Genomic DNA, 18,963 nt, shown 5'->3' with positions numbered 1-18,963 from the left:
GCATTTCCTGGGATTTAGGCCATTAAAACCAACTGCCCCAGGATGTTTACAGAGTGCTCATGAACACACCAGTACAATCTGAGGCTTTGCATAATTTTTCCTATTTTAATATCCCAGTGTTAACTTTTCAGTCCCCTGTGCTCTTGCAGCTCTTATTTGCTTTGCACCCAGTTTTTATATACAGCTTTGTGTGCTTGCAAATTGTTGCTTGACATAAGGAAGGACTGTTTGGAGTTTCTAGAATTTTATTTAAACAACCCAAGGTTTTCCCAACCTACAGCACTTTTGAAGCTCTGCCAGGCACAGGTTGATATCTGTAGATGTGTGTTTTTTCTAGACTAGACTAAGCTAGAGCTCAAGATCCTTAGGGGGATGAAGATATCCCAGGCTCTCTGCACTGTGTAGATATAGTGGTGAGAAAGCCTGATTCTCTATGAGTTCTAATAATCTTCCTGAAATGGTTGTTTACATGCCACTAGTGTGGAGGCCCTTGCTCCAATATTTATCTCCTGTCTGCTTAAGATTTCCCTTCTCAGAATGCATTGGAGGACACCAGCTTGAAGAAGCAGCAGGGATGCTCCTTTGCCATGGTGCACAATTTCTTTTGCTCTTTGGAGTAATTAAGGCCATAATTATGAACTTATAAAATATTGTACCTTCAATTCCTCAGTCCAAGCTTATTGTCTAGAGCCAGCTTTTTCATGGTGGCTCAGCATCTTCTGGAGCTGATCCCTTCTGGAAGGGCAAAGTCCCAGAGCATTTCTGTGTCTAGTCACTATCATGGAGGGGGTGGCAGTGCCATTTCAGGCATTTCAATGCCAGGGAAAGAGAGGGTGCCCACGGTTCTCCCAGAAGTGCCAGGCAGCAGCAACACAAGATCATTATGTGAACATAACAAGCAAATTATTTAGGTTTAGGTTGGATATCAGGAAAAGCACCCTCAGAGGGTGATGGGGCACTGCCTAGGCTCCCCAGGGAAGTGGTGCCAAGGCTGCCAGAGCTCCAGGAGTGTTTAGACAACGCTCTCAGCGATGCACAAGATGGGACTGTTGGGGTGTCTGGGCAGGGCCAGGAGCTGAACTGGGTGGGGCCCTTCCTGCTCAGGGGATTCTTCAACTCTATGAAAAATGGATGGACAGAGAACAGAGAGAGTGGGGAAAAGGACAAACTGAAACCCTTTCTCCCAGAATACTTCCCCTTTTACCAGTTTCCCAATCTGTGCTTTTTGATGCTTTCCCCTCTCGCAGCACATTTTTTCCAGGCAGCCAGTCTGGATGGTTGAGTCCCAAAACTTGTTGACTCACTGAGAGCAACCTTTGCATAATGAAGCAACTGCATAATGAAGCAACTGCTCCTTGGCAGGGCAGGACCTTAGAGTGATGTCTGATGCCTCCGTGGCCTGGAGCACATGCTGGATAATCCCAAGATAGCTCTGTGGAGATTTTAGGCCATCTGTAGTTTTGCAGCCCTGGATGAGGAAGGGAAAAGAGTTAAAACACACAGTGTGTGTCTTTGGGGCTTCATGGTGCAATACAGCAAGAGCAGAAGGATCCAGCTGCATTTGTTTTGTTTTCTTGTCACCAGAGAAACGAGAAGGAAAAATTGCAGTGGTGTTTCCATGAAATTAAGGGAAAAAAATCCCACATAGTTTATAGAGGAAACCTCATCCCCCTCCCTAGCTTTTTACTGGTGATGTTTCAAAAAAAAGTACATTTTTAAAACTTAGTCACGTCCCATCCCACCCCACTCCACCCACGGTCCTTAATGCCATGTACAGACCTAGGAAAGAAATTTCATTTTTCTTCCTATCTAAACATTTGCTGGAGCCTGGAGGTGCAGACTACAGCCCTCCCCCCCACTCCCCCCCACCCCCCATCCCCCACTTTCGCCATGAAATGACTGCTCGGCTAAGGTTACAACTAAAATAGAGATTTTCTCTTTTAGATTTCAGCTCATTGCATGAATAATATTCCCCAAGACATACTCATTATATTGAACCAGAAATCTATGGGGGACACTTTTGCAATGACTAATGGGTATAAATAGAAAGGAAAGGAATTAATTATTGCCTTATCCTGGGAAAAGAGGGGGCTGAAATGGAGCAGATAGGGGTAAAAAGGCTTTTTTTTTCTGGATCTGGAGGTTATATCAGTGTGGGCTGCTGGGCTGGAAGGGGGCTGGCCCTGGTTTCAATGATTTCCCTCAGGAGGCGGAGTGGCCTGGCAAGGCCTCTTGGGGGGATCCAAGAGGGGGGGTAATTGAACTGATTTATTTGAAATGCTAATCGTGTCTTTAATCTCAGCTTTGTCTCTTTGACCACGATATTCTGGATATTCTGCCCTCGGGTCTTAAACAAAAAAATGTTTCCAACATTAGCCTTTGTATGAGCTGAATCCTTGAGGCAGATTATGTCTAATTCCCATTTCAATGGGACTTGTAAAGAGGAATTAGAAAGGAAATGTGAAAAAAAAAATCTATCACTTAAACCAATGAGAGAGGTTTTGTTGGCTTTAGGGACCTGTTATTTAGGTCCTAAAAGAAAATCTGTGACTTCAAGCTCGCAACTTGCTACTAAAGATGTTCATCAAGAGAAAGCACTAAACTGAGGGTTTTGAAAACCCAGAATCCTCTGGGAGGCTGAGGAATGAGCTCCTGCAGTGGAAGGGAGCTGTGCCTGCCTACTCACTTCCATTCCCCCAAACTCTCTGGAAGACCAGTGCAATCCTGGAATAACAGATTCCATTGTTACCCGTTTCACGACCTCAGTATGGGACCTAAGTTTTCAAGGTTAAATTTGCAATCATAATAATTTGCAAAATAACTTGAAACTCCAAAATTTTGCAGCTGATTCAAGTCTTGCTAACAGTGTATGTCACAGGCACACATACAGACGTGCCACAGAACTGTAGTGAGACCCCTGAAATCTGTGTCCACCTCAACCATCCACTCAGGAAGCAAAATGTTAACTTGTCTCAAGCCCTCTTTGGCCTGGCTTTATGTGCTGAGCCCTTCAGGACTTGCTTCTCTCCACCAAGGTGGAGGCTGTGGGAAGCTGCCCCACTCTGCAGACATCCCTGTTTGGGGAGGGTGGTGGGCAGCCTCCCAACTGCTGTTCCTGGGGTTGCTGAGCTTTTCCACTGCTGCATGGCTGCTGCTCCTCACATATTTGATGTTGATCCAGGGAACCCTGTGCAGCTCTTCTGCTCAGCTCCTGGGTCACGTACAGCAGGGTGTTGCTTGTGCCTTTGGCACAACGTTTAACACCTCCCCTTCCCTTACACACATGCTGGAATTCTTGCTCTTACACAAAACAAGGCTCTCTTCCCATTTATGGCTTTCTTTATGCTAAAGAAATTTAGAATTCTGTAATGAATTTTCCTCCTGGCCAAATACAACATGGCAATAAAAAATTCCCCTCTACCATCACGTGAACTGGGAAGGAAAACAGTATTTGCACCAAATGTCTTAAAAGTTTGAACAGGAGTTTCAGGCATGTAAGAAACGTAATATAATTAGATACATAATGAGTGTTAAGACAAAGATTCCTATCTGAGCTCGTTTCAAAGGTGTTATTTCAAAGTAACAGCATAAAACCAACAAACAAGCAGACAAATCCACCAACAAAAACCCCAAAGCAAAACAAAACAAAAAAGGTTCATTACTAAATAGGTATTCCCCTGAGACAAAGCAAGTACTCTGCAGAGTGAGTTAGGAGAGCTATATTGCATCCTTCCTAGGATTCCTTTCTGATGGTACCTTAAATCAAGCAAAGAGATCAGGGTCACAAGGAAGTTAAAATATTTTTGCTGGAAATGCAACATCGTCTCTTACCAGGATAACTGAAATTCTGTGCACTTAATTGGAGCATTAATGTGAGCTCAATCTCCAACATCAAATGAAATAATTTTGATCACGCACACCATAAATCACATCTTATGTTTATACTTGTTTTACTTAAGGCTGCCAGTGGAACTGGAATGCTTATCTGCAGTCCAGAGAGGCTTGAGATTTTCCAGCTTCAGTGTGTGATAAACAGAATGAAGAGCGAGGAGGGGAAAGTGCAGGCATGTACTCACTGGCTTCTACATACACTTCCTTTGCACACAATTTTTTTACAAACAGTCCTTCTTTTACCTACTGTTCTTTTATCTGCAGTTCTTCTTTTTACCTAGGGTTCTTCTACCTACAATTCTTCACCCTCCCTTCTGTCCCTTTTCCATCCAGGCTCTGGCAGCCTCTGTCTACAAATATGAAAATGCAAAGAGACACACAGAAATGAGGAAGAAATAATGCATTACTCATTTTTAAAATAATTGCCTTCTTGGGCATAGAAGCCAGTGTTTCATTTTACATTGAGATTTTCCTTGCATCACTCTAAGGAGTCCCAAAAGGGTTGGCATTACCCACCTGAGTGCCTCTTCAGACAGCAGCAAAACTACTGTCAATGAATTAAAAATGTGCTCTGCCATGAAGTAATGAAGTAAATAATTTGTGCCTCTCCTAGACCTGTGGTAGTGGTTGTGGCAGGTTCACCTTCTCACAGGAAAAGCTTCAAGGTTTAACAGCTGAACTTGTGTGAGCTCAGGCCAATGTGAGTATCCCCAAGAGCAGCCCACACTTGCCTTTGCACACCTCACTGCCTCCAAGGCAAGGCCTGTGACATGTCTGCTCAGCACATCTCTGTCAGATACTAAGAGGGAAAAGGTGAGTCTGTGACTGAGATACTATCCAGTAGACCCCGCCCTCGGGAAGGCACGAGGACAAGCACAGTGAGGCAGGATGCTGGAGCAGGGATGTGGGAAGGATGGACTTGCAGGAGCCATTGGAAGCCCTGTGGGGAAATCAGTCTCTCACATCCCTTCTGGGGAATCCAGATAATTGAAGGCTGTAGGAGTGCTTGATAGAAAACCCTAGACCAGGGATGATTAGGCTCTCCAGGCCTCTCATCAAGAACATATGGATCCCATTGAGAGACCACAGTGGACAGACACCTCCTTGGAGGAGGATCGAGGGCTGGCAGCAAGACACAGCAGCTGGGTTTGGCAAAGCCTCTGTCCTGATTTGCCTCTGGGAACAAACAGCAAGCTTGCCTTCAGTCCAGGGTTTTGCTCTTGAAATCTTTGGGAAGAGGTGTGGGAGCACAGGACATGCAAAGTGATCTTTGTCCCTCAGCAGCTTTGGGAGTAGATGCTGCAGCCACCAAGAAAATCCATGGCTGAAGCACACCAGAAGCTTCAGCAAAGATTACAGCCTGGGTTTGCTGCCTTGGAGCTGCTGACACTCATGAGCAGCCCCAGCCACAGTTTCAACAGCACTGTGTGACTTAAGGGTCCTTTGGTAGAACTGGAAGCTGCTTTCGTGCAGCTCAGAGTCTGGCTTTCAGGAGAATATGTATTTAAGAGCTGCCATTTGGGTATGTGTTTGTTTCATTCCTACATGACAAAGTCATTTATCATCATCAAACCCTTAACAGATACAGGCCACAGGTGCTACCTTTCCTCATGGACAGTTTGTGTGGGACTCAAACTCCCTCTACCTGCATGGTAACACCCTCACCCTTCAAAACACCAAAAATTAAGAAGGCGTTACAAGTTTAAATACACATAGGAGACAATCTCCATTCTGTGTGCCTGTGGAGGTCCTATAATTACCTCCATGCTTTCCCCATGCAGAACAGACATCCCAAAACACACCCACCACCTGAATATTCACCTACTGCAGTCTCCATGCCCTGTCACTCCATGGGCCTGCCCCTTAGAACAGCAGAATTGACCCATTGCTCCACATATCCCTCTACTTGTCCCTAAAAAAGATTTTTTGCCCTGCACAGGACACTCTGTATTCTAGCAGCTTGTTTCCACAAGCCATCGGCTGCATCCCACCTACTCCTTTGTCCCAGCTCCATTGTAGCTCCCCATTTCCCTGTGCCAAGTGTTGGGGTTCCCCTCTGGATGGTGGTGTGGTCAGTCTTCTCTCTCTGGGGGCAGTTTCAGTGCTGCCTTCCAACCTCACTATTACCCCATCAGCAGCTCCTTGGGCCCTCTAAATCTCCAGTTGGACTTTCCATCCCTGTCAGGTGAAGGTCCTAGATCCTTTGTCGCTTATTAACTACCTTGCATTACATAGCTCTATTATAATTTCTTTTTGCTTGTTTGAATCATGTCTCTTGCTTGCTTTAAGCGTTGCTTTTTTTTCACCACAGCAATTTTAATGCTGTAAAATATCTGGTTTGTTCAAAGGATATAAGTCAAATCCAGCAGTAGTTACTATTTACTGTTCTAATAAGTCTCGTCCGTTCCACGGTCTTAATTCAAAGCCTTCATCTATGTCTATACTTGCATCCACTATCTCAGTAAGATCTTGAGAACTTTCTGTGATTCCATTTCCAACATTTCTCTCTTGTATGATAAAGACTTCTTTGGGTAGTTTTGTCCATCATTTGTCACACACATCGAAGTATACAGGGTACTACTACTAGTATCACTACTAAAACAACCAACACATATAAACCTATTTTGCAAAGTCCTCTCAACCAAGGTTGTAAAGCACCATCCTTTGAACAAATCATCTAACCATGATCAACCGTCTTCTTTGATTTGAGCTGTTAAGTCTTTCAGCTTCTGTATACTTCTGTGGATGGATTCAGAATGGTCAGACAAATTCATGCAACACAATCCTTCAAATTTTTCACAACTATGTCCATGTGCCAGTAAAAGAAAATCAATTGCTGCTCTATTTTGAAGGGTAGCATGTCTAATTACCCTTCATATCAGTAATATGCTGATATCTGTCCCCATATCACTGATCGCAATGGATATGGCATTGGTTTGTTTACTTAGCCAACATCTAACTCGATCTAACTGTTTCAATGTCATCATGGCAGAAGCAAGTTGGGGAAGAAGTAAACCTGCTGAAACTCTTTTTGCGGCTTTCCAGGGCCTAAAATCACTGTTACAAATTTCTTCATATTGACGGGCAAATCTTTTTTCTCTATGTTTTTTCTTAATGACTGTCTTAGCACTAGGTGCTAGCACAGTAAGCTGTCCAATACTGCATGGACCACCTTCAAGGCTTGGTGGAATGCCTTGCCAAGCTCTATCTCCACAAATGAACCAATATCCTTTTGGTAATTGTCGTGGATATTGATCAATCTTGGAAAGCCCACTCCAGCTATCTGAGTAATTACACCAAACACTTGAGTTTCTGTAAGCAGGGTAATTGGGAGTGACATTGTATTTTGGAGGATCATTTTCTTTCTATTTCTTTCTAATTTCTACCAATTGCTATCTGAAAACATAAGACTGAAATCCATTGTTAAGGAGCCAAGAATCTCCCAATTCTTGGGGCTCAGAAGATGCTTTAGGAAGTTCCTTGGTCCAAATGTATCAGTCAGCCACAGGATTGCTCCTGTTGCAACCTCACCTGATTTACTATTAAGTTGCTTTTTGGTCAAGGGATCATAATATATAGGTATTGGCCAATCTCACTGGCACTCTGATGAGACAGGTTGAAAAATGCTTTTCTGGGTTTGAATTGGACAGACATATGGTGTCTGAGCCTGCTGCCTTGGCTAAGGTTCCACAAACATTTGTTTTTGGCTGTTCCACAGGCAAATCTGCACTGCAAGAAGCAAGCAAAGCTAGCCACCACTCAATTTCGCTCCATATATTTCGTGGGCTATTTTTTGACAAAAGACTTCCCCATATATTTCAACTTACAAATTCTACTTTTGTTCCTTTGCAAAGTTGCCTAGGGAGCAAATGACTGTGTTAAAAATGGGGTGATTTCACCTTTAAAAACCCAATGAGGGGATTCACTTTCTCTGATTTTATAACATAATACAATGGAAACTACATTTTTGCCGAAAGTGCTTTATGAAACCAACAATTCACACTTTTATCATTGACATAAAATCAGGGTTTGCAAGTTCCACAGGTACATCAGGCATGACCCATAGTCCCTCTGTTCAGCTCATGTCTCTGTATTGTTTCTCTGCTTTCAGAGTCATCAGCGTGTTCTCGTGTCTGATATGATTTGACATTCTTCACTGGAACCCACTTAGGTCCTGCGCCTTTAGAGACACAAGCATACCCTTTGCCCCATCTTAGTAGTTGGAAAGGACCTTCAATTTGCCCTGTCTCAATGTTTCTAATTAAAACAGGGGGATTTTCTTTCAGTTTTGCCTGTGTGTTACTTGAAAAATGCCTAAAAATTGGTGGATCGGGTTCTGTAAAAGAGCTGTTCAAAAAGCTAAAAACATATAAAGCTTTGCTCAATCTCATCTGTGGTGTCACCTCTACTCCCCCCTTCTGTTGGTTTAGAATGTGTTTTATCATGTGATGTGTCTTTTCAATAATTGTTTGACTTGTGGGGGAGTGAGGAATACCAAAGGTGTGACGAACACTCCAATCTATTAAAAATGTGGCCACTTTTTGGGGTATATATATGGGGGGCTATTGTCTGTTTTTACTTCTTGGGGCATACCCAGTGAAGCAAATGTTTGTAAAAAATGTTGATAAGTATGATGACTCATTTCTCTTGTGTGGACAGAAGCAAAGACTGTATCTGAGAATGTGTCCACTGACATATGGATGTTTTTAATTCTTAAAGGAAGGGTACTTAGTGATTTCTGTTTGTTATAATTGTAGGTTTTGTAAACCTTGTGGGTTGACCACTCCTGTAGAAACAGGGAGTTGTGCAAGTTGACAATTAGGGTAAGTACTAATGATAGTTTTAGTTTGACTTTGGGAAATGTGAAACATCTCTACAAGTGCTTGTGCATTTTGGTGAAAAAAGATATAACTCAGTTTTGTTTGTTTAAAAATGTATGGTAAAGTGTTTGAAACAACTACTGTCAGTTTATCTGTTCTTGTATTTCCTTCTGCTATAAATCCTGGAAGCGAGGAATGAGCCTTAATGTGAGAAACAATATATCGGTGAGTTTGGTGTTGTAAAATTGTATAAAAACATGAAGGCCAATGATATACGGTATTATTACTATCATCTTTAAAACTGATCCCTCTATTCTTTTAACTATATTAGTAACATAAGCAGAATCTGTGATCAAATTAAAAGGTTGTGGAAAGAGTTGAAAAGCCCTAACCACAGTAGCTAACTTGCCAATCTGAGGAGAGCCTTCTATTGTTTGAATGTCTGATTCCCATGTTTTAGTTGTTTGATTTAACCATTTTATTACTGATTTATGTGTCTTCCCTGACCCATTAGTGAAGAGAGTTATAGCATGCAAAGGTTCTTCACTTAGCATGTTTTTTTTTTTAAAACTCAATTTTACTTGTAGCAATTTGTGGGCTGGATAATGAATAGAACACCTGAAAAATGTAACCATGTATTTTGTAAATCATCTGAATTTTGTAATGCCCAACCAAGATAGTCTTTTTTCAGGGGTAAATAGATAACTGTAAAGTCTTGACCTGTTAAAGTTAGCAGTCTTGTTCTGGGCTTAATTACGATTTGTGTTGTCATCTCCATAGTTGTAAAAATTGTCTTTGGAGACTTGTAAGAAAGAAAAACCTATTCCATTATTAACAAAGGATCTCTTTTAGAAGGGTCTCATTGAAAAATGAAACCATAAAGTTGTAATTTCTTTTTCCTAAAACTGCAAGGAAGAAAAGTTTTTCTGGACGAACAACAATGAGCTTCTCTCCTTTGGAAAGCTTACCCTTCCCCTCCCTCGCTATTGTTTCATGTCCTTGTTTACTATAATATTGTTACTTTTTCTACCTTCAGACTTTGCAGCTGCAGCTAGTTCTATTTTTTTCTGCTCTTTCTGTTTCTAAGGCCTACATTTCCAGCTTTCTGAAAATCATCTTACCGTTACTATTTCTCACAACTCCCTGTTCAGAAGAGCTGAATGCTTTGATTGTAGAGGAATCAGCTCTGGCGGAGATTGGGCCTTTTTGGCTGCAAAAATGGATGCTCTGCAGATTTCTCCAGAATTCCCGTGTTTCTGCAGAATATCCCAAACCCAGCCAAAGGTTTGAAAGGAACCAATTCAGACATGGTGATGTTAACTGTAACCTGAGGAGGCTGTCGGGTCAGTTCTCCCATCTTAGCACTCTTTCTGTTAAGAAAGAAGGGCTGGGAGGGGAATCCCCCGCACCTGCAGCCATCTCTTTCACACACTAAATTTCCACAAAAATACATGGAGCAGGAGGAAAAAGTACAGGATTTTCAGTGTCTAGGTGGAATCTGGCCTTAAATGAAAAATAAGTTATTTTTCCAATCTGGTGCCATGGGTGAGGAAAATTATTTGGGTTTTTTTTCTCAGTTGTTATGAGGCATCCATGTTCTCCATGTGGGCCAACGTGGGGAGTTGGCACCAAGACAAGTCACAAGTCACAAGAGGTGCAGCATCCCAGCGCTGTTCCCCCAGAGACTTCAGCTCTAGACATGGCAATAAGCTCACATCAGGCACATCCCTTTTCCAGCTCAGGTCATGACTCTGCTTCGTCTGCCCTAAAGCTCTTCATAAGCCAGGAATGCTTTTTTCCATAGGCTTGCCAGAGCAGAGTGCAGCATAAACCTGCACATCTGTAACGCCTGGGGGGAACCTGGATCCCACATGTTGAGTCCCTGTGACCACATCCTCCCTTCCCAGAAGCCAGCAAGGAGCACTCAGGAGCTATTCAGGATGGGCACAGCCCCGAGGGTCTCCAGCATCTGCTCTCACAGCCACCCCTTCTCCTGGGCCCCGGGCAGGACCAGGCACGACACCCAGATGTTCACAGGGACAACCAGGTCACATGGTTGCAGCTTTTTCCTTCCCAGCTCATCTGAGCCCTGGGCAAGGAAAATATTGACAATCACAATGACATCTCTACTCTTACCACCAGACAGGCACAGCACCCGCTTCTGGCCAAAACGATGCCTTAAGGAATGCCTGGAGCATCCTAGGTGGTGTGTTTCTGTGAGAGAGGCTTCAAATTTAAGGTATGAATATACACAGCTGGTTTCTCCTGATGTAAACCCACAGCTTCTCCCTTTGGAGGCTTTCCAGTTGTGTAGCCATTAGAGGCAAAGGGGAATAAAAAATCCCAGCCATAAATGGAAACGTTTGTAAGGGACGGGGTCAGACCAGCTGCCAGTTACTGCAGGATGACTAAGCAGCAAAGCTGGCACAAGATCCTGCGCTTTCTGTAACTGCTGCTCTTTCACACAGACAAAAACCATGCAGATGTTCCCTGCTACTCCTCCACTATTCCCAGATAGAGCTTGATGACCAGAAACACAAAGACAGTGAGAAATAGTAAGCAAGGGGACCACTAGCTCCTGAAGCCTGGCTCTGAGTGCCCTGAAGCAGAGGTAGTCCCAAATCCAGCAGGAATACCTTCAGATAAGAAGTCAGGAACCATTTCTAAGTTTACAAAGATTAACCCACACTTTCAAAGTCCTTTCTGAGGTGATGTACTCAAGAGGGGAGAAGATCCCTCTATAATTTTCCTTTGCCTTGTGTAATGTTTTGGGACTGCAGAGTGAAATACTCTGAAACCCTGACTAAGCCAGGACTCTGCAGGGAGGACTTTCTGTTGCCTCTGGTGACAATGGGGACCAGCAGAGTCACAGCTAAATGGTTGAGGCTGGCAGGCACCATTCAGTCCAAAGCCCTGGCTTGAGCAGGGTCAGCCAGAGCAGGATGTCCAGAACAGTGTCCAGGGTTTTGAGCGTCTCCACAGATGGAGAGCATGCAGCATCTCTGGGCAACCAGATTCAGTGTCTGACCACTCTTACTCTAAAAGACCCAGTGTTTACTTGTGTTCAGGTTGAATTTCCTGTGTTTCAGTTTGTGCCTGTTACCTCTGGTCCTGTTAAAATTGCTTGATTATTAAATTTCTCTTAAGGTATCAGTAAAAGGTATTAATTACCCTCTGATTCATTGAATGATTAACATTTCAGACTACATTTCAAACATTTTAATATAACTCAAGGGTTTTTTTGGAGGGTTTTGATGTAAATTTCCTGGGAAAAAATGTGCACTGCCGTAAATCTATTTTTATTGATGCAGCACATGTGTCCTATCTAGTGTTGAACAAGCAGTCATTAACTTCAATGCAACAAAAACAGTGTTTGGGGGTCAACTGAGCACTTCAGTTTCAATTTCACAACTGCACAGTGAACACGTGTTTCTAATCTGGCTATCAAAGTCATGGGACTGAAAATAAACTGGAGACAAATGGTCACAGGCTTGATTCAACTATGCAAGCTTATGAAAAATAGCATAAAAATCATAGAATCAGAGAATCTCAGAATGGTTTGTGTTGGGAGGGACTTTAAAGCTCATCTCATTCCCACCTCCTGCCACAGGGATGGAAAACTTCCACTATCCCAGGTTGCTCCAAGACCCATCCAGCCTGCCCCTGAACACTTCCAGGGATCCAGAGGCAGGCACAGATTCCTGGGACACCCTGTGCCAGGGCCTCTCCACCCTCTGAGTAAAGAACTTCTTCCTAATATTTTTTCCTAATACATAACACTCTGCAAGATTTGAAGGGTGGTGTGAACTTTTGGGATCCTAAGGAACCATTCACTTCAGAAACAGCCACCAGGGCCTCCTTTACAGCTGGTGACTTGTATGGACCAGCTTGTCACCCTCTGACCTGTCTGATACAGCTGTGGACAATTTTACTCTCGACATGTTTACTTCTTGGCCCTGATTTTACAGAATCTGTTGCATACAGGAATCAAAGGAGATAGGTTCTGTTCCCATGTCTCCCACAGTCTTGGTCTTGGGCAAGCTGCTAGTTTCTTTGGTTTGCAGCACCCCACCAACAAAATATTTCCCAAAATATTTTTCCAGCTCTTGTCTTTACCTAATAATCCACCAGACATCACAAAAAGTATTACTCAAATCTCTTTGTCAACTACCTTGTTTAAAATATGTGAGAAAGGTCTTGGCATGTGGCAATGGCTGGATTATGCTGTGGCTGATTCACCATTCAGTCCTGGAACATCTCCATCAGAGTGATTTTTGGCCATGTCTTGCCACATCAATAAGGGCCTTCCCAGGCCCTGCAAAAAAAACCCAAGAACATACAGTGTAAAACCAAGGAACCCTGAATTCACAGGAAATCCCAAATATCCTTGTGACTATGAGGAGTGGAACCACTCAATTTGTGTTTGATAGAATCACAGAGTCACAGAACCACAGAATATCCTGAATGGAAGGGACCCACAAGGATCATTGAGTTCAACCCCTGGCCCTGCACAGACACCCCAACAATCCTAACATGTGTCTGAGAGCATTGTCCAAACACTCCTTGGGGTCTGTCAGCCTTGGGGCTGTGATCATTCCCCAGGGAGCCTGGTAAGTGCCCCAGCACCCTCTGGAGAAGAACCTTTTCCTGATATCCAACCTAAAACTTTGCAGACACAGCTCTAGCTGTTCCCTCAGTCCTGTCACTGACCACAGAGATGGGTGCTGCCCCTCTACTGCCCCTGATGAGGATGCTGCAGATCCCAGCAAGGTGACCCCACAGTCTCCTCTTCTCCAGCTGAACAAACCAAGTGACCTCAGGTTCTCCTCAGTCAGCTTCCCTTTTCCCGTGTTGGAGTCCCTTTGAACATTCCCCAGCAGCTGTGAGGCCCCGAGCTGCTGCAGAGGGAAACCTGTGCAAGGCCAGCCTGTTCCTGCCTAGCAGTAAATGGTACTTCCAGCAGCACCCTGCGGCGCCTCAAGGCACATCCCAGGCTGCTGTGGGGATGGCTGGTTTCAGGCACAGTAATCTGCCACATGTTCTCATTTCCCCTGCATGCCAGACCCCTTTTGACACACTTTTCAAAAGAGCTGTGGAGCTCCAGATGGGGCTCATCCAGCCACCCTCGGCCGTGTCCTGTTCAGTACGTGCCCAATGCTTCCGGCTCTTGCAGCCAGGGAAAACTGCAGTGTGCAGCTCATGGCCCAGGATTTAACTGGAATAGGCTTGCTTCAGTAAAGCAGCATGCTGGGTTTACAAGCTGCCTTGAAAAATCTCAAGGACTTCAAGCCCCATGGAAAATACCACATGTAACTGTGTTCAGCTCCCATGTTAACCAAAACATATGGCTGTGTGCAGGGATAACTTTACTACTGGTGGTGGTATCAGAAATACCCAGAAGTAATCCAGGCCGAACTTCCCATTTATGCAGAAGTAAGCAAGACTCAGGTGAAAGAGCAAACTGTTGTGGCTCCTGAGGGTTTGGATTCTTTGGGAGCAAGAGAGGGATTTACAGGGATTTCAGAAGTTATAGACAAGCACTTCCATGTTTATGAAGGTTCAAACTGCTTTCTAAAGCCAAGCCAGGAATTAAACAACAACCAGGCTCTGACACATATGCCTTCCCCCCTGCTTTGGGGACTGAAAACTGTGGGGACCTAGGTTATTCCTGCTGATTCCTGCCCTGCCTGCTTTCTTTTAAGCCATGAAAAATGCTAGTTGAGGGGAATGGGATTTGGTTGTGAGGACAGACAAAAAGAAAGACAGAGAAAAGCAGAAGGGGGCAACCTTAGAATCACATTTAAGGATCTTTAGGGTCTTTTTACACCAGGCCTGTGCCGTGAGATGCCTGCTTCTAAAATGGTGTCCTCACACCCACACTGTCTGTGGCCTGTGCTGCCCCTGCCTCAGGCCAGACCCAGGGTGGCAGCAGCAGAGGTGAAGGGAGTTTCTATAGAAGGCAGATATGTTTTAATATGCAGGACGTATCTTGAAACTTTGGCTTACCTCTGTGGCAAAAACTTTAGCTGCCAAGGCTGGCCGTGAGATGCCTAGATTGCAGCATGAGTCATGCAGGTGGGCTGGTTTGGTTTGGTCTGACTGCAGGAGAGGCATTTCTGACATGGCAGAATTCCCCTTCTGGTGAGCAGCATCACTTGAGCTTTAATGCGCCAGTAGGAGTTAATCCCCCCACTCCTAACTCAAGAAAATCTTGTTTCTGGAAAGCAGGAAGGACATCAAAGAGCATCACCCCTCATGCAAAGGGCAAGGAGAGATTAGCAATTAAATTACCAATTTCTAGTGATTTTTGGCATGGCAGACAGCAGGGAGCATCCTCAACGAAAGGAAAAAGTGAAGCATATGCAGGGATGATCCTGAGAAAAGTCCAGCTCCGAGGTTTGGATTGGAAGGGACCTTAAAGCTCATCTTGTTCCAACCCCTTGTGACATAAGCAGGGACACCTTCCACTAGACCAGGTTTCTCCAAGCCTCATCCAACCTCTTCCAGGAAGGGCATATGTGAGGGATGTGGGCACCATGAGGTCTGGCAGGTTGTCTCTCCTCCTCAGCTTGATTCTGCAGAAGGATGCCATTTATTTCCTCTTGTCAAGCCTCTCCCAGGCTCGTCTCTGTGACTGGGAGCTCCCTCTGAGTCTCATATTTTCTAGGATAATGGATCAAATTTCAGCTTCAAAAATTATTTGCTGCCGGCTGGCAGAAGCTTGAAGATAATTCCAGCTGAGTTCTACCAATCCACATATAAAACAGAGGTTGCCTTCCTCAAAGGTGCCTGTGCACAGACAATTTGTGACTTAATCCCTTCCCAGTCTCCAGAACAACTGTGCAAAACAAATTGTCTCAAAGTTTTTGTTGCCAGAAGTCTAGTTTGGGTTTTTAATCTGCTCCATGGAATGGCTTTGCCATGTCCCAGCACCAGCTTTATGATGGGTAGAGGTCTAAATATCAAGGAACAAGCCTTTGGACTTTCTGCCATAGCCTGACCTTGTTGTGCTCCTGCAGGCTACTGACACCTAAGCCAAGAACAAAGTGTCAGGTCATGAGAGAAAAAAAAAAGCACAAGTAAGGGACCTCAGGTGATAAATAACTTCAGAAGGGAAGGAGAAACATGACCTCTGTGTGGGGTAAAACATACCATAAAGGTAGAAAATGGGCTTAATGACCTCCTTATGCCTTATTCTTGGTGACTAAAGAAACCTGAGTTTGATGAGGCAGCATCTTTTATGTGGCCACTGGATTATGGAAAAAAAAAAGTTCTTAGAGGATGGAGTTTGTGGCTGTACTAAGACTGCTATAGCTTTGTGCAGTCAAGTCAGATTATGTCATAACAATAGATGGCCCTCAAATTTTCTTGCATAGTTTTTCCCCTCTAGGAAATTAATCTCCAGAAATAGTTTATCTCCCAAGACCTTTACAGGGATCCAGAACAAAGAAGAAGCGTTATTTACACCCCATCCCTGGAAGTGTTGGACAGGGCTTGGAGCAACCTGGTCTAGTAGGAGGTGTCCTTGCCCACAGCAGGGGTTTGGAACAAAATAATTTCCAGAGTCTCTTCCAACCAAAACTGTCCTATGATTCTATGATTCTATAAAGTGCCAAAACCAAAAGCAAAGAAAAAAGAAAAAATTTCTCCAGATGTACGTGGTAAAGGGTAGGAAGGGTCTGCTTTTCCTCTAGCTTCTGCTATTTCTTTCAGTTTTCCCTTTTAAAAATATTACCATCAAGAAGAGGCACCCCAGCTGCATTCTTGTCTAGTTCAGCAGCTTGGATGTTAAATGCCAACATTTTCACAGGGATGATAAAGCGGAGAAGTGTTTCCTGCTGGTGTCTGCAGAGATGGATGGGACCAGGAGCACTACTCTGATGAGGCCATGAGCAGGTGGAAGGGCTGAGCAATACTTCGGGGGGAATAAGTCATTCCATGCATTCCCAACCCTCAGTGGGTGGGCTGTGTCACTGCCCCAGCGTGCTCCTGGGAGCACCTCTGTAGTTTCCATGTGTGACAGGGATGCCCACACCTGTAAGAAACTAAAAGAAACAAGAAAAATAAGGAAACAGAAATTAAACAGGGCCCCTTACTGTGTTCAGAAGTACACCTCACCTTTCTTGTGAGGCCCACCTGGCTGCAGTCCCCCTCCTGCTATATATCCTCCAGAATCTCTGCTAATGCAATATACATTTTCTGTGTAAAAGCATAGAAAACAGACACTGTGGATCCAGCCTGGCCCTATAAAAATGAGGAGAAATTTTGAGGAGCAAGACCCTGGTAGAGCATCTATGTTTGCCTGTGGGCATACCTAGGGACAACCAGGGAAGGCACTGTTAAGCGTAGTTTTAAAAAATAATAGTTTGTCAAATTAAAGTCTTCTCAGCCTAGTCAGATCATAACAACTTATTTAGTCCCATTATTACATTGGTCTCTAAAATCTAAGGGACCTTATTATGGATGGGAATTTGCAAAAACTAAAATTGTTACATGCAAGGCTCCCAAAGCTGCACCATGCTTTGGTGATACTCTTTCATCCTGTGCAACATTATGGGAGGCCATCAGCTTCCTAAATCCTTTATCTGGAGAGGGAAGGTGATGATGATGGCAGTGTGTGCTGGGGGCAGGGAGGGAATGGTCTTCCTCCATGGCCTTGAGTTTGCTGAGAATGATTTCTGTGTGTCAACACCATATTTCCATATTTCTTAATAGGTTACAGTCTTTACTGTTTGTCTACGATTCTTTCTTATAAAATGTTACTTATTTTAAAGGGAAACCCCATGCAATTGGACTAAATAATGCATACCTTAAACTAAAGCATGATTGGGAATATGAACTAAAGCAAGCCCCAAACCACAGAGGAGCAGGAGGCATTTGAACACTCAGTTATTTGGCTGTCACAGCTAGGAGAGGCAAGGCAACAGATCTCTGCTCCTTGGGAAAGTTGTAGGCACAGGAAAGGCTCTTAAATATGCAGTTCAAAATCATCCCAGAGCAGCTGGATGTGTGTTCTAGGAGTCCTACCACACTGGTAAAATGGTCTCAGCAATCCAGTCCTTCCCCAGCCATCACCTTCCCATGAAGGGCCATGAATCAGCATGGCCTCAAATGAGGAGCATTTAGTCAGAGGAAAACAGAGAAATGTGGCCCAAATTCTGTTGTTGTTACATAAACCCCCTCGCAGAACATCTGGAGAACATCTGAAGCTTAATAAAGCAGGCCTGCAGACAGAGGCATTTTGACCTTCCCTGTAATGGAAGCACAAAAACTGAGACTGAAAAGAGGGGAGTGAATATCACCAGAAATGGAAGACAAATTAAGTCCAGCATATCGGGGCCAGCTTTGTCCCAGACACCTGACAGGGCTTCCACAGTCCTACCTGAGCAGTGCACAACAGAGGGGAGAGACGAGGCAGCACTGCTACACACAAGGTGCTGGCACTTATGAAAAATTCCTGTTGGTCCCTGTCTCCTGGGAAAGCCTACTTGCCACCTGGTTCTGGTCAAAATTGTGATTCTTCTGGGCAAATTTGAATTTAAAGGGAACATTTAGATTTTTCTCTGGATGACATGGTGAAATGATGGGGAAAGCTGACAAACACTCAAGAACTGAGGCTCAGAATCTGGCATTTTTCACTGGTTTGGGATCTTCTTTTCCTTTCTGCAGAGAGAAAATGCTAGGGCAGGGTTAGGAGTGGAGGGGGAAAATGAACAGAGAAAGGAAAGGTCCCTCCTGCCACCAACCTTTTTTAGCAAAAAGCTGTAAACCAGCCCAAAGACAGGGAGCTCTTTCCCAGGTGCCTTTTTCATCCCTGCATTGGATATGGCTCAGGTGGGATGTGAGTGGGAACATACAGCAGGGGGTGGGCAGAAGCCCCATTTTCCCACCCCTTTCTGCTGTCAGCAGCCCATCCTGCGGGCTGGGCATCCCTAGCCACAAATGTGTAGCCTAAGGGCTTGTCCCTATCATGTTCCTCCATGCCTGACTCGTGCCAAGGACTGTGGCAAGCCATTAATAGGTACTTCTTGAGCTGCTTGAGCTGTAACAAAACCTGCCTTTCTTAGGGCAAATATGAAGGCATTTTTTCCGGACTTTCCATGGAGAGGAGAGCAGGACATCTGACAAAAACAGCTGCCACCCACAGACCCACTCCAGAGCTGCTCCTCAGACTTTCCAGCTGCGAATGAAGTGTCACCAGCGCTCCAGGAGGCAGCATGACTAAGAGGAGGACATGAGACAATGTCCTGTT

The sequence above is a fragment of the Agelaius phoeniceus genome, chromosome 7 (assembly GCF_051311805.1).
Source record: "Agelaius phoeniceus isolate bAgePho1 chromosome 7, bAgePho1.hap1, whole genome shotgun sequence".
Taxonomy (NCBI): domain Eukaryota; kingdom Metazoa; phylum Chordata; class Aves; order Passeriformes; family Icteridae; genus Agelaius; species Agelaius phoeniceus.
The sequence above is the reverse complement of the archived record's forward strand: the minus strand, read 5'-3'. Positions refer to the sequence as shown.